The sequence below is a fragment of the Colias philodice genome, chromosome 20 (assembly GCF_061535455.1).
Source record: "Colias philodice isolate Cphi_HAF_F1 chromosome 20, ilColPhil1 Martin Lab GWU primary, whole genome shotgun sequence".
Classification (NCBI taxonomy): domain Eukaryota; kingdom Metazoa; phylum Arthropoda; class Insecta; order Lepidoptera; family Pieridae; genus Colias; species Colias philodice.
In genome coordinates this window covers 4661059-4675753 of record NC_143105.1, presented here as the reverse complement: position 1 = coordinate 4675753, position 14695 = coordinate 4661059, and the positions used below count along the sequence as shown (strand labels likewise).

General features: G+C 31.7%; 1 protein-coding gene across 2 annotated transcripts in view; it reads right to left on the bottom strand.

Annotated features, from left to right (window-relative positions):
* Positions 1–14695, bottom strand: part of LOC149479386 (uncharacterized) — an 82200-nt gene that overhangs the window by 64768 nt on the left and 2737 nt on the right. Inside the window, exon 1 of one of the 2 annotated variants that reach the window (XM_089707803.1) lies at positions 3308–3468. The exons of the other annotated variant lie outside the window; for it this stretch is intronic. The gene's annotated coding sequence lies outside the window, so the exon portion shown is untranslated. Of the gene's footprint in view, positions 1–3307; positions 3469–14695 lie in introns of those variants that run through there. 2 annotated transcript variants of the gene reach the window in all.

Here is a 14695-nt window from a genome sequence, read left to right as displayed (position 1 = left end):
ATAGAAATAAAAGTAAAAGTTTTTGTTTTGACACATATATCTATCTCTCTTGCAAGCGTCCTGCTTCTATTTGAAATGAATGTTGAATGAATGTGTTCGACGTTTTTTATTTTGAAATAATGTTTATTACGATTAATTACTTTTCACATTTGTCTTGTAAATTCAAAAATTTTACCTGTGTAATAAATGTAAATCTTAACGTTCATCGTTAGTTTAAACTCGATAAAGTATTTTTTTAAGTGTTGAATAAAACTATTGTTTTATTTTTATTGTCGCGAACTGCGGCTTATTTACAAAAAAACTTTAATCGTTTCTAAAAATACTAACATCAAGCTTTAAATTGAGCTATATTTCATCTTGACACAATAAGTTTGATTGCGATACCAAGTGCCATAGTCACTTGGGCAATCTCCTTTCTAAAAAGAAACAAATAAGTTATAACAGTTATTGTTTCGCACGTGTAGTTTGTAATAAATCTCCATACATTGTCATACATCGATCAAGAACACTAGCGACTATTGATTGATTCCTATTTATGTATGGATTGACCTCAATCCTAAAATAGCATTCAACTATAAACTTTGTATGTCTGCATTATTGAATTTGCAATATATGCACATTTCTGGAAGTAGTACAGTATATATATTAATTGGCACACGATGTAAATCAAATAAAGTTTGGTACAAGCGCGGATCCAGGGGGGGGGTCACGGGGTCATGACCCCCCCCTGGGCTAGGTCCACGACCAAAGTGGACCACTAATTTAATATTCACTTTTTTAAATTAACAAATTAATACTGTTCAATATGATGTTTTTATTTAATTTTGAGACATAAAAGTAATATAGAACAATGAAATCAATTACAAACGGTAACGGAAGAGAATATAACAAAAATTATAGAAAAAGTTTATTAGGGTCGACCTATGGTCGTAATTTAAGGACAAATAACAGGTTTTTCGATTTAAAAAAAAATAATAAAAAAAGTGTAATGGTAAAGTTGTATGTAATTATTCTTTTTCTACAACTTTTGCTGTTTCACTTTTCACACAAAACCTCAAATATCGAAATATCCCAGTTCGTGGATAAGACATAAAATAGCAAAATTTTTTTTCAAACGAACAATAGAAAATACAGTCAAATTACAACAAAAAATCGGCCAAGTGCGCGTCGGACTCGCGCACCGAGGACTCCGAGCAAACATATTTTTTCATTACGTTGTATCTTACAATTTTGTTTAAAGGATTTTTTTCTTTATCTGTGCTTGTAAGTGCTTAAGTCGTTGCTTTTAACCAAATTTCAAGACTGTGTTCACGGGAAGTACCTTGTAGGTTTTGATTGATGATTCCCTTGCGAATTACAGAATATGCGGCTCTAATTGCTTTTTCTTCAGATTGCGTTGACATAGAATTTGAATTAAATAACAGATTTAAGTTATTATCGACCTGAGTTCTGATGTGAATATCAGTTAAATACATGTAGACGTTCATGGGTAAAGGGATTGTAAGTTTAAAATTATTTAAAAAATTAAATTTTTATTTAATTTAATTTAATAATTAGGGTTTTCGCAGTTAGATTGTTAGTTTAAAATTATTTAAAAAATTAATTTTTTATTTAATTTAATTAAATAATTAGGGTTTTCGCAGTTATTACTACATCTGTGCTATAACACGATACTTTTTACTCAATTTCAAGACTGTGTTTACGGGACAGGGTGCTCCCTGCAGGTATTGATTCTCTTGCTAATGTCGAAATCCTACAGTCTAGGTTGATGCTGTGAAAAATTGAAACGTTTTAGCCAACGCAATCAAAAGATGCAGCTGTAATTGCTGAAATTTTTCGACACTCCCTAAGAAATCAAAACCTACAGGGTAGTTCCCGAGTACACAGAGTCATGAAATTTAGTACAATCAAACGTCTTATAACGCAGACTAGCTTGCCGCCGCGGCTTCGCCCGCTTTCTCTAAAATCTTATAAATTATATACTATTCCTCTTGAATCACTCTATCTTTAAAAAAACTGCATCGAAATTCGTTGCGTAGTTTTAAAGATTTAATCATACATAGGGACATAGGCACAGAGACGACGACTTTGTTTACTAATTGCGAAAAGCATGAATTTTTCCTTAGATTATAATATAAAAAAATATTTAAAAAAAATTTAACTTACAATCCTGTTACTCATGAACGCTGACATGTATTAACTTGATATTCATACCAAAAACTCAAGTCTAAAATACCTTTACGCTGTAATAAAATCAAACTTCTGTGTCAACGAATAAGCCGTAAATGCCGAAAAATTTCGCAAATTTCGACATTCGCAAGGGAATCAAAACTCAAAACCTACAGGGTACTTTCCGTAAACTCAGAATCTTGAAATTGGGTACAAAGCAACATCTTATGGTACAGATACAGGAATAATTGCAAAAACTATATATTTTTCAAGTTTGTCTGCCTGTGAAGACCCTTTTTCTCAGGAACGCGTGCAGGTATCAATCTGAAATTCATACCGAATACCTACTCAAATCTACGGTTCCTTATAGCTGTGAAAAAATCAAACTTATAAGCCAATGCAATCAAAAGATACAGCCATTTATGCCGTAAATTATCGCAAATTTCGACATTATCGCAAGGGAATCAAAATCTATAGGTATTGTACTACTTCCTGTGAACACAGAGTTCTGAAATTTGGTTAAAAGCAATGTCAGCACAGATGGAGGAAAAATTGCTAAAACATACATTTCATGCTAATCAACATTCGCAAGTGTTGCCAGGAATCAAAACCTACAGGGTACTTCCCGTGAACACAGAATCTTGATATTTAATATTTTTTTCAAAAAATCGCAAAAAGCATAAATTTAATATTAAAGCATATAAAAATGTTTGTACGGAACTCTTGGTTCGACTCGCACTTGACCATTTTTTTTAAATCTATGTATCAATTAAATTACCAAAATATAGCTTTTGAAAATTGACCACGTCTATGTGACCCCCCCCTGACACTAAAGCTGGATCCGCCCTTGGTTTGGTACTTTTTGATGTATAAATGTGATGAAAACTCACCTGATCCAGGATATAATTTCTATGTTTTTAACAATATATTACTTTGGAACTTACCTTTAATAATGTGCTTTTAATTCGTCACGATATTATTTTTGTTAGCTTAATGTTAACTTTGCTTTTATAGAGTATTAGCATGGTATAAATGTAATTTTACAAACAATGATTAGTAATGCTTTATAAACTCCATCATTTACTTTAACTGTATTAAAGTGTCAACAAAAATAAGTCTGAAATTGAAATGAACTCACCAAATATATTAACAAAACACGCTTATGACTTCACGTTTACTCCACTCACGGCATAATGTCACAGATAATAATTACATTAATGATATCGTAAGTTGCGTGTATTTTGGAAAAGCGCGCGAAACACGTCCTACGGCGTCAAAGTCCTGTAGTCTACTGTCACGTATTTCTGAACTGAAAACCGAGGCTTTAAGCTCTTTGCAGTCTCCGTCAGCTGTGAAAGCCTTTGTGGTTATTACTGTAAGGTTTGGAATTTGAAGGAAATGACACGAAAACTAGTATAGTGTTTTCATAATGAACTTTTGAATGTTTAAAATGTTTTAGGCGACACGGTATCGTGAATATTTGATAAGCTTGGCCATTTTCAGTTATTAATTGTTGGAAGTTCGGAAATTTACTGTGATATTAATATTGGTTAAAGTTTATGTAACGTAATTGGAAATTGTGTTTGTTTGTTTTCGAGTTCTTTTTGTAAAGGATTTTCGACAGAAATTCAGCTATGGCGGCCAAGAAAAAAATATACTTTGATGTGTTGTTAGATGCAAGTACAAGTGCACTCTATTACAATGGTATACTTTGATAAGACGAGAGATCCTACATTAGCGAAGAGAAAATTACTTTATGTCGCTGAGGCACGGGGTATACAATTTAAGCGAAGTTTATAAGAGTAAATTTTTCTAGGCTTTTGTATTTTTTTATATATTATTAAGTCTAGTCAGGTTCTAGAATGTTTATTCTGTTAATTTTTGTTTATTTAATTAGACAAAGAGCCACCCTTCGCTTTTCTAAATACGGTTCTTTATCCCTTTTATTATTATGGACCAAATGTCAAGTTCTAATGTCCTTCTCTACAGAAGTTGATCGTATTACTGCCACAGAATTACTTTCAATTATTCCGTTTCTAATCTGGTTAGATATATTTTACCATTTCTAGATAAATAAAAAAATGCTTTTCAGTTAATCCAAATTTGTGTTAGAATGAAAAATTGGAAAAAAGATGAAAATTTTTGCTACGAATGAAAACTATAAATAGGTAATTAAATGACTACGATAACTTAGGAATAATTAATAACATCTAATAATACCAATATTAAAATATTAGGTAGCAATATAATTTCCGCTGAAACTTCTCATAATATAAGCAAGAAAATTGTTTTGCTAGGATGTTTGTTCGTATTATCTCATTTGAGTTAGGTCAGGTGGAATTGTTTCTTACGTGGCCCATCGAATATTCATGAGAACCCAAATGTTCACTTTCATTCGGTTAAGTGCGTTAATTGTTTTGATATGTTCATCCAGATGGAAACATTATCAAGTAGGTAATTTGTAATTAAATTGATGCTGTTACCTTTTACCTAATATTTGTTGCAATTTTCTTAACATTATCTTGTATTTAAAAACAATATTGTTACTGTTGCTTCTTGTATTTCGTGATTACTAATGAATTGTAAATTTACGTCTCTTTGCAGAAGTAAAAGAAAGGCATATTATATTAATATTTGAGTTATGGAAGTAGCAAATATAAAATTCTTTTGATATTTGCGTGTGTTCTACACGTTTTACGTAGTTATTATACATTGCTAAGGTATAAGTGAAGGCGTGCTTATTTTAAAATACAATAACTTGTTCAATTATTTAGCTTTAAAAATAGTATAATCAGTTTCACATTTTGTCATCATTAAATTTTGTAGTATGTTTTTTATAATATTTATCATCATGTAATTAAAAAAAATAAGTAGTAGTAGTAGTGCATTTACACCAATAGAATTATAATTTACAATTATGTGTTCTAAGGTATCAAATCTATACTAATATTATAAAGCTGAAGAGTTTGTTTGTTTGAACGCGCTAATCTCAGGAACTACTGGTCCGATTTGAAAAATTATTTCAGTGTTAGATAGCCCATTTATCCAGGAAGGCTATAGGCTATATATCATTACGCTAAGACCAACAGTAGCGGAGCTACGCGGGTGAAACCGCGAAGCGAAGCTAGCATATTATAAAGGACCTAATAGTAGAGAATGCGTTTACGCATACCACATAAAACGGCTCTATGTTATGTGAAAGTACACACTATCCAGCAATGGACTTGTGACTAAAACACACTGTCGTATGACAAATTCCGTATATACTATAGACGGGTATTGTTACAACTCGTCGCGATATTTTACCTATTACGCCTCATAAGCCTCCGTAGCCTAGATAGTCAGCAGGAGACCATTCAAAACTAGCGTACTAGCGCGCAATTATTTTGCCCAAACTTTATTGTAGCTAGCAAGAAATATTACTGCAGATAGACACTGAAATATTCACTAGACGTAAAAGGAATTATCTTCTCGCAAGGGAAGTAATTGATGTGATGGCATATGCAATGGCCATACATACCATACCATACTTACATAATATATTAACTTTACATTGCATATTATCTATTGACGGATATACCAATTGTTAACGCGATTATATACTAAGCAATTCAGGATTTGGTAACTTTGTTGAAGTGAAAATAATTCTAATAGAGAAGGAGACGAAATCGTGAGACGAAATCGAATCGTGAGACGGATCCGGATAGTACAAGTCTATTTTCCTTCATGTAGTTAAGTGTGTAGGTATTGTATGTGTTGTCTGCTCTATGTCGTTTTTGTTAAAGTACGATAGAATTGTTTCCCTATTTTAAAACACAAATTTATCTCTATATAATACATTTTGGCTGGTATATAAATATAAGTGTAAGAGAGGGGTTTATTAGTCTCGTTATTGCTGAACCGGTTTCAACTAAAATCATCCTAAAGTTCCTACTTGTTCTCTTCTTTGTTTAATCCTATACAACAGAAAAGTCTGACTTGACTGGTTGAGAAGTTCTCTAGTTTATCATTATTAATGCTTCGTTGATTTAACCCAGCATAAACAACAAAGATTTGCCCTCAAGGCGTACATTCAAAATCGTTAGAATAAAAGTGAATCTGTAACAAGGGTCGTGATTTGAGAAATTACGTTTGACTCGAATTCTAAAAATTTTGATAAATTAACGTGTTCAAAGTGGTAGTAAGTTTTGCACATTTATATGTAATAGGTCAGAAACTAGTTTTCGTGAATCATACGCAGTTTATTTCTTGGTTTTTTGTCCTAAAGTAGATTGGAGCAGCGGTACCGATTGTTCGTCACGATCACCGACCTCGCACGCAAGAGTTTTTGCTGCATGCGCATTCACTGTAACGGAATTCTTGAAATGGCCAATCGCAATCCAGAGTCTGAAACGCGATGTTGATATTTTTTGACCCACTAAGTATATAATAAATGGATAATGTAAGGCGATAGGGGAGTCCGATGCTGTCGCGAAGACCGGCCGTGGCGAGGGGCCGGACTTTATCCTCGCTGATCCACATTTACAATTTGTAGAGCGGCCTCTGCTTCGTGTATTGGCTTGTTAATATTAATCTCATGTAGTTAAGTTAACCGTATGTATGCGTTAAGATTAGGGACCCTCTTCTTCACCGTTACCGGTCGGCGGCATGTTTGACTTCCTTTTGCACCTTCCTGTATTTGAAGAATTCCTGTTCCTCCATTTAGCTATTCGGAGTATGTCTGTTGTTTTTGGCGTCACATTTGAAATGTATCTTAAGTTTCTACTGATAGGGTTTCTTTTATTTAATAATAAATATGGATGTATGTAAGTCAGTAAGTACCAAACAAGTCTCTATACCGCGTCTTTCACTATACCGTGGCAACGCCGAGATCCGCAGCGATGGAATTTCTCTTACTTTTCGGTTTTATGAGCCTCAGGGTCTTACTTTTTCTATTCTTTAAAAGTTTATCATTTATGAAACATTGTACATAAAACCGCGTTCACTGAATACGCAAAAAAAAAAAAGCGATGCCCAATTGCCATGTTACATACAAAAATTTTATTACTTTTATGAACAATTCACAATCAAACTTAGTAATATTTGTCCGCGTAAAGTCAAGCAGAAAATTGTAGTTATGCAACGCAGCAAATAATATTATCAAATTTTATGGAAATGAATTTTTAAATATTAATTTCCTTGGCTATTAATGGTTAAGTGCGCATGTTTCAGAATTAATGAGGCGCTATTAACGTTTCTGTATACAATAAATATTTTGTTTGCCGTTTAAATAATTTAAACAAAAGTTCGTATAAGTTCATATTTAACCTATTTTGTACCTACTAGTTATTAAATATGGTTGATGTAGAAATGTTATTCTGTTGACAGGAAGAATATGTGTTCGTGTTTAACTTTGATGCAATTTTTTTATCTTTTATGTTGTATGAAACTGACTTATGTGTCATTGACCCTAAAGACCTGTTTTTTGAGGCTATAAGGCAATGTATTAATAACAAACACAACAAATTCCTGGGATATTCTTCTAAATCCCAAAAAAGTTAACTGATAAACACACTAGACTCTTGAAAGAAACTAAATATATTACTTTGGCTTCAAAGATAAAAAATACTGAAGAATTTCACTCGTTGCTAGTTCTCAAAGGCTTAAATACTTCCTGGCTACTATAATACATACTGGCCTTATTTCTAAAGAGAGTTAACACACATTGCTATATACAATAAACACTATACAATAAACACATTTAAAAGTTCTATGAATTTTGTTTGAGATATTACTACATTATCTGGTAGAGAAACGCTCTACATGTAGATAATTAATTAAGTATAGGTAGGTCATTCGAATTTACACGTTAAGAAAAAAATATCTGAATCTTTATCTATGTATGTATGGTACAAAAGTTAACAACGAACGAACGATTATGACAGCAATTTTACGAACTCTAAACTAAAGCATAATATTTTAAACCTACCTAGTTATGTCAGCTAACAACGATATAATTTCATGATTATAACGTAAATATAATGTAAATTTAATTAATAAACAGATCAAACTTCTAAACATATGTACAAAGTTTTCAGTAGTTTGTAGTGGTTCTTGGTCTAATTGTTAGCAGCTCGCTTTTGTCGTCATGCTGAAACTTGTTGCTGGGTGCAGCGTTCGCTGGATTTACCGCATTCCTTACTTGAGGAATATTAAATATTTAGTTAAATAAAATGAATGCTTGATAATAATTAAATGTTTATATTACATGAACATAACTAGTGGCTAGTGTCGATAAGAATGGATTGGTATGTTCAGTTTTACTTTACAAATCAGAACAGATAGTGACCCAGTGTTCGTTGTGTTGAAAAATAGATCGGATATGATATCTAAAACATCACATTCATCAGTACTCCTCTTTCCTTTGATTTTTAAAAAGCGCAGACAGAAAAGTGCGTCAAAGACATCGTTACTAAATCGTTTATATACCTAGTTACTAATCGTTAATATACCTATTATATTTAAATTAACTGATATGTATAATAAATTAGTACTTATCTAAGCGAAAATTTATTCAAATCCACTTCGAGATTCTACGTGGTTCTACGTGAGAAAATAGACAGAGACAATTTCACAATAATTATAGTATAATATTACTAACTTTCGTCTTTCTGCCCATAACTTCGTTAACGTGAATGACACATTTTTTTTTAAATTTAACTACTAAAGTGATGAAGTTTCATGCAATTTTTTATTTTCTTATGGACTAGTTTTCAAATTAGTGCTAACTTGCAGCAATGGAATAAAGCAAAGATAAAAAATTCCTTTCCTATGAGTTTAAAATATGCGCTTTAAATCAATTTTTCTTTTTTATATCCATAGTTTTATTAAGAATGTGAAGGCATGTGTATCTGTTTTTCGAGAAGTAAAGGTTTACCTTGGGTAATATTTCTATTAATATTTAGATGAAATAAATGGAAGTCTTAAACATAGGTTTCTTCTTTTACTAAAATCCACCCCTAAAGAATAATAAATTATTTAGATAGAGATAATCGCGTTCGCTTATTTAATATGCAAACCGTCTATATAGAAGTACCTGCACATTAACTTGGCATCAGCACATGAGACTATTACGTAGTTACAGTCATTTACGTACTCCAAATGTACAGCAAAATCCTTAAATATTTTTAGAAAGCTTTGCTCTTCATATTGCGGGCTTTCATAATTTCTTTAATGTTCTTATGGTTATCCTCAGGCGTTTGTATTTTTCCAATTAGTATAATGCAATACAATTCTTAAACTAATTTGTTTGGATAAGTGGGTTTTGATGTTTGTTTTAGGAAAATTATTTCAAGTTTTAAATAATATTCATACGATTTTTACATTTAGTCTGTTTTTCAGAATCATTTTGAAAATATCCAATAAATAGTCAATCTAAATAGTGGTCCATACTGATAGAGAATGTACGAAAGGTCATTGAATTTTTTTTTAAGATAATTACCGTACAAAAACCGTAAAAAACCCTACAGTAGTCGCATGGTCTACACGTGTAATTTGTGTACTTTGTCTTGTTTTAAACATGGTTTATCCTTGTAGACCACGCGACCTCACACGACACTTTTAGATACAGCGACTACTGTAGGCTTAATTTTCTTCGACAGTAATTATTAAAACGCCTAAAAGTATTACAGGCTATCGAGACAATAGAGGCATGTTAAGGATGATTTATAGCTGAAACATAAGCCAATTTTCCTTATACCATTTTTCATTTTCAGTACATCTAATGGTTTGTAAAGCGAGTGCGCCAAAAAATTACGGACTGTAACGGGCGACCCAATTTTTAGTTACGTATATTGTTACGTGCTTTCGCGTAACACACGCAATGTACAGTCAGGAATAGATCGTGATAATGTTTATTTAATTTTAAACGACGGTTATATTTAAATAGCAAGTAGACGGTTTAGGAAAACTGCAGAATTAAAGTTATAAAAGTTCAGAGAATACCTGTTCTTTTTTTTTTCAAAATAACACGTACGGTGAATCGACAAAACAAAAATATATAAGACTTATCTGATATTCGACATGCTATTTAGTTTTGGTAAGTAGGCTAGCAGCCACTAGAAAATCTTTGACCAAGATGCATTTTCGCTTGGAATTGGAGTTTCGTATTTTAAATCACCTAATAGTAACATACTTACAAAAACTTCTCTACCCCATTGTACGTATATTGTATATTGTGAACTGGTGTGAACTGTGATATATTATCTATTTCTTGATATCAACACTCTTACATCACTATAATAATCGATATTGTTTTCCGTGTGACTTAGATCGATTTTCTTCGTGTTTGTTCTTACAGTAGCCTTGGGCACGCAAGCTTTGATATATTTTGGGGGAAAGTTTGGTTAAAATTATAAGCTCGCAAAAGTGTTTCCTATTGTTTGAAGTATTATTTTAAGCCCGAGCCTTTGGTGTTTTAGACCTTTTTGTTTCGTTTGATATAGGCAGTTTATTATATTTATCTTACATTACTTGTAAAATATTACATTACATTATGTATTCAGAATTACTTACTTATTTATTTATATTGGTAAATATCGAGATCATAAATGGAAACACAATATATTAAATCTGTTAAAGTTTATTCAATACATATAGTTACATTTCAATATTATAAAACATAAGATTATACTGCAAGGTAAAAAAATGTAATTCGTTAAAAATATAAATGTTTCAACATTTTCGTTCAACTTTTGTGATAATTACTTCCCTCGTTATAAAACAATTAAGTTAGTAGGTAATTCCGCTAGCTTATTGCACGCCTCATAAGCGAAGCGTTGAGGTGGGTACTACTGTCACTTCGCGCAAAACATCTGATTTTTCAAACTTAAAATGTCTTTATGTATCATACATTGCACTTGTAAGATAATACATACACACACATATTAAGAAAAAACACTATTTTTAACGTTCATGATATTTTTGATGTCATTTTTGTTATTTAAACTAGTTAAAAAACAGTTTAAAAAAGTTCTGTCTTGGACGTCCGTGTGTCTGTATGTGCGGATCCTTTTTCTTGTTAACACGATAGCGACCGAAATACTTTACTAATCGAGTCTTTTTTTTTCTCTTACGCTTGAGTATGCTCAGGAATAGAACCCTTTCATTTTTCAGGGTCTGATTCGATGTGGTTTAATTGTTATTAAATAAACAAAAATAATAATTAATAAATATTTATAAAAAAAAAATTATGAGGCGTGCACTTTTGGATTTTCCAAATTATTTTTCATTTTATAGTGGTATTGACATTGTAATAGTAACTTAAAGAAACAGTTATTAAAAGCTTACAATATAAAAAAGGTACTCCTTTTCAAAATAAACTGGAACAAATTGAAATACAACGTATACAAATCAACAAAGCAATACTTATTCTTTCAAATATTAATTTAACCCGTCAGTACCTACCTAATTTGTATTAATTAATTTAAAATATATTATAATCAGGCAGAGAAAGTCACGTAAACAGCATGACTCGAATCAGCTCATCCGAAGAGCTGCACTAGCAATAACATTGATTGATTGCTTTCTTTATTAGAGTCCTCGCTTCAATTTATGGTTTTTCACCTCAAGAGAGCAAATAAGACTTTATGTATTCTTTGTTATTGTAGTTTATTTGGACGGATTTAATTTCTTGTTAGTAATAAGAATACCAAATCTATACTAATATTATAAAGCTGAAGAGTTTGTTTGTTTGTTTGTTACGTGCTAATCTCAGGAACTACTGGTCCGATTTGAAAAATTCTTTCGGTGTTTGATAGGCCATTTATCGAGGAAGGCTATAGGATATATATCATTATGAAGAAGAAACCGCGAAGCGCAGCTAGTGACTAGAATAAGAGTTGTCATTTATGTGTGATGAGTTTTTTTTTTATATAACTTGGAACTATTATATTATATTTTTAATTACCAAAAATAGAACCTATATATTATTTTATAAGTAATCAGTATTTACAGATAATTTTTCGCGATACGGTAGCCGAAAATGCCCTACCATTCAAAAATGCATGATTCAAATATCTTAAAATGTAAAGTCGAGAAGTGAGTGTGGTAAGATCATAACCTACTAAGAGTTTGTGAGAGTGACAGTCCGTATATTTTTAGTATAAACGGCCTTTAATATTTTTAGTATACAAAAGGCTTAAAATGGCCGTTAAATTATTAATAGTGGCTTTAGTTATGTGTTTATGGATTGATATATCTCAAGGTAATACAATGCTTAATTTTAATCTGAACCTTATTAAAGTGTCTCTTACTCTCTAGTCTAGTCACTTGCTTTTGGTAGATTATTATTAGATGTAGAAAGTTTTATTTGAGTTGAGTGGCATGTTTTGTGAAGTATATGAAAAGTCGGTTAAAATACTTTATACCTACTCCTTACGAAGAATTAAATTTCCACGCGGTCCGCTGTGGGATGTAAATGTTTAAATTTCTTACCTTCTTAAAATTTTGAATTAACAATTTCTACTGTTAATTTATCTATTTATAACAAGACGGCTGTGTTGTTGCAATTTTAAAATGTGAAATATGAAAACTATGAGCAGTAATTTGCGTATTGATGATTGGCTGAAAAAATAAACAAATGCTAGAGAATATTCAGACTTCCACTTCCGTTTAGGGATAAAAAGATACAATTGTCGTCTTAGACTATTATTAATTTTCATCTGGTTTATTCCAGTTATAAATAAAAGAGTGTTATTAAAGTGTTAAGCTTTTTGTTCGCTATTGATAAAGTTTGAGGAAGCAGGCTGTTCTTGATGTGATGATGACTGTTGTTCTTCTTACCTCATCATTCAGAATTAAGTGCCTATACTCGCATATAAGAAACAATATCAATATTTCTTGTTTTGATAGCATTACATATTATCGTAGACAGAGAAACCAATAGACAAATTGATATCTTATGTCGCATTCACACAAGAAAAAGAGCAACTTATGCCGGTGTTGTGTAAAGAAATGAGAGAGAATGATAAAATTTTTTGTTTCACCCAGCGTGCCACTTTTTTCAAGAATAGCAACCTACTTATATAAACAAAGTTTGACAGCTAGCTATCGTCTTCCTTAAAAATATAGTTTTTACATGTTATAAGTTACGTAATTCATGGTATGTTTGGTTTCGAATGATTTAGACTTACTGTTAATACTTTATAAAATAATACCATGGTGCGGTGTAGCGTTAAAGGGTGTAAAAGTGATAGTGGAACGAAAATGCCTGGATTGTCTTTTCACTCGTAAGTATACAACTCTTTATCAGTTTATAGGCCTTCATGATATTTCAGCGTGTTAATATATTGTGTATCACGTGCTGTTGACTTGAATACATTGTTTAAAAACCACAGAAATAACAATTATAAATTTTAACCTAAAAAATTTTGTGTTGCCAACTTTTCTACAAATTGTTACCCACTATTATGGGAAATATTAATATATATTCTGCAGTGTGTATTTAATTAAATATCTGAAATATTTTATGGCTTGTTCCAGTTTTCCTGAACCGGATAATTTACGACAAATTTGGATTGTAGCTACAGGATGAACAGATTGGAAACCAAAACTGAAGGTTAGAAAGTATTACGGCAATCACCACCACCGCGACGCTGCCCCGCCGAAGACAATGGAAACTCTTGGTTCCAACATTGAACCGGAAGGACGTAGTTAATTAAGTTAGAGATAATTTAAATGTAATTTTTTTATTACAATAAATTATTATTAAGTAAATTTCGTTTTTTTTTTGCGCCTTCGCGGGTTGGTCAATATAATTAACGTGTGTAAATCTGTTAATACTTACGAAAATAAACATTCTTTTATTTTTTTTTTATTTTATTTTATAAAAAATAAAACAAAATATCGTATTTTATAAAAATGTTGTGTGGTTTTATGAAACCACGGTAAAAGTGAAACTGTTCGAACGGTTCCGAACACTGCTTTGTGTAGCGCATGTCGCGTGTCGGTCGGCTGCCGAGTAGGTATACCTACTCGGCAGCCGCGATACACGCGACATGCGCTACACAGACCAAAAAGTTTGAGACGATGTAATAAAAGTTTCACTTTAAAAAATAAACAATCGAGTTTTCATCTACATTATCATTACATACACATTTTCATATGGGATTATGATAATGATATATATTCATATTATATAATATACTAGCTTTCCACCCGCGGCTTCGCCCGCTTTGTCTAAAACATAATAAATTATATAATAATAATTATATGTATAATAAAACCTTCCTCTTGAATCACTCTATCTATTACAAAAAACCGCATCAAAATTCGTTGCGTAGTTTTAAAGATTTAAGCATACATAGGGACATAGGGACAGAAAAAGCGACTTTGTTTTATACTATGTAGTGATAGGTATGTGTATATACATAATATGTATTACCCATATAAAAGTAATATGTTTATAATATACTAGCTGCGCTCCGCGGTTTCACCCGCGTGGCTCCACTCCTGTTGGTCAAATGCTAGGCGTCCATTACAGGCGGAT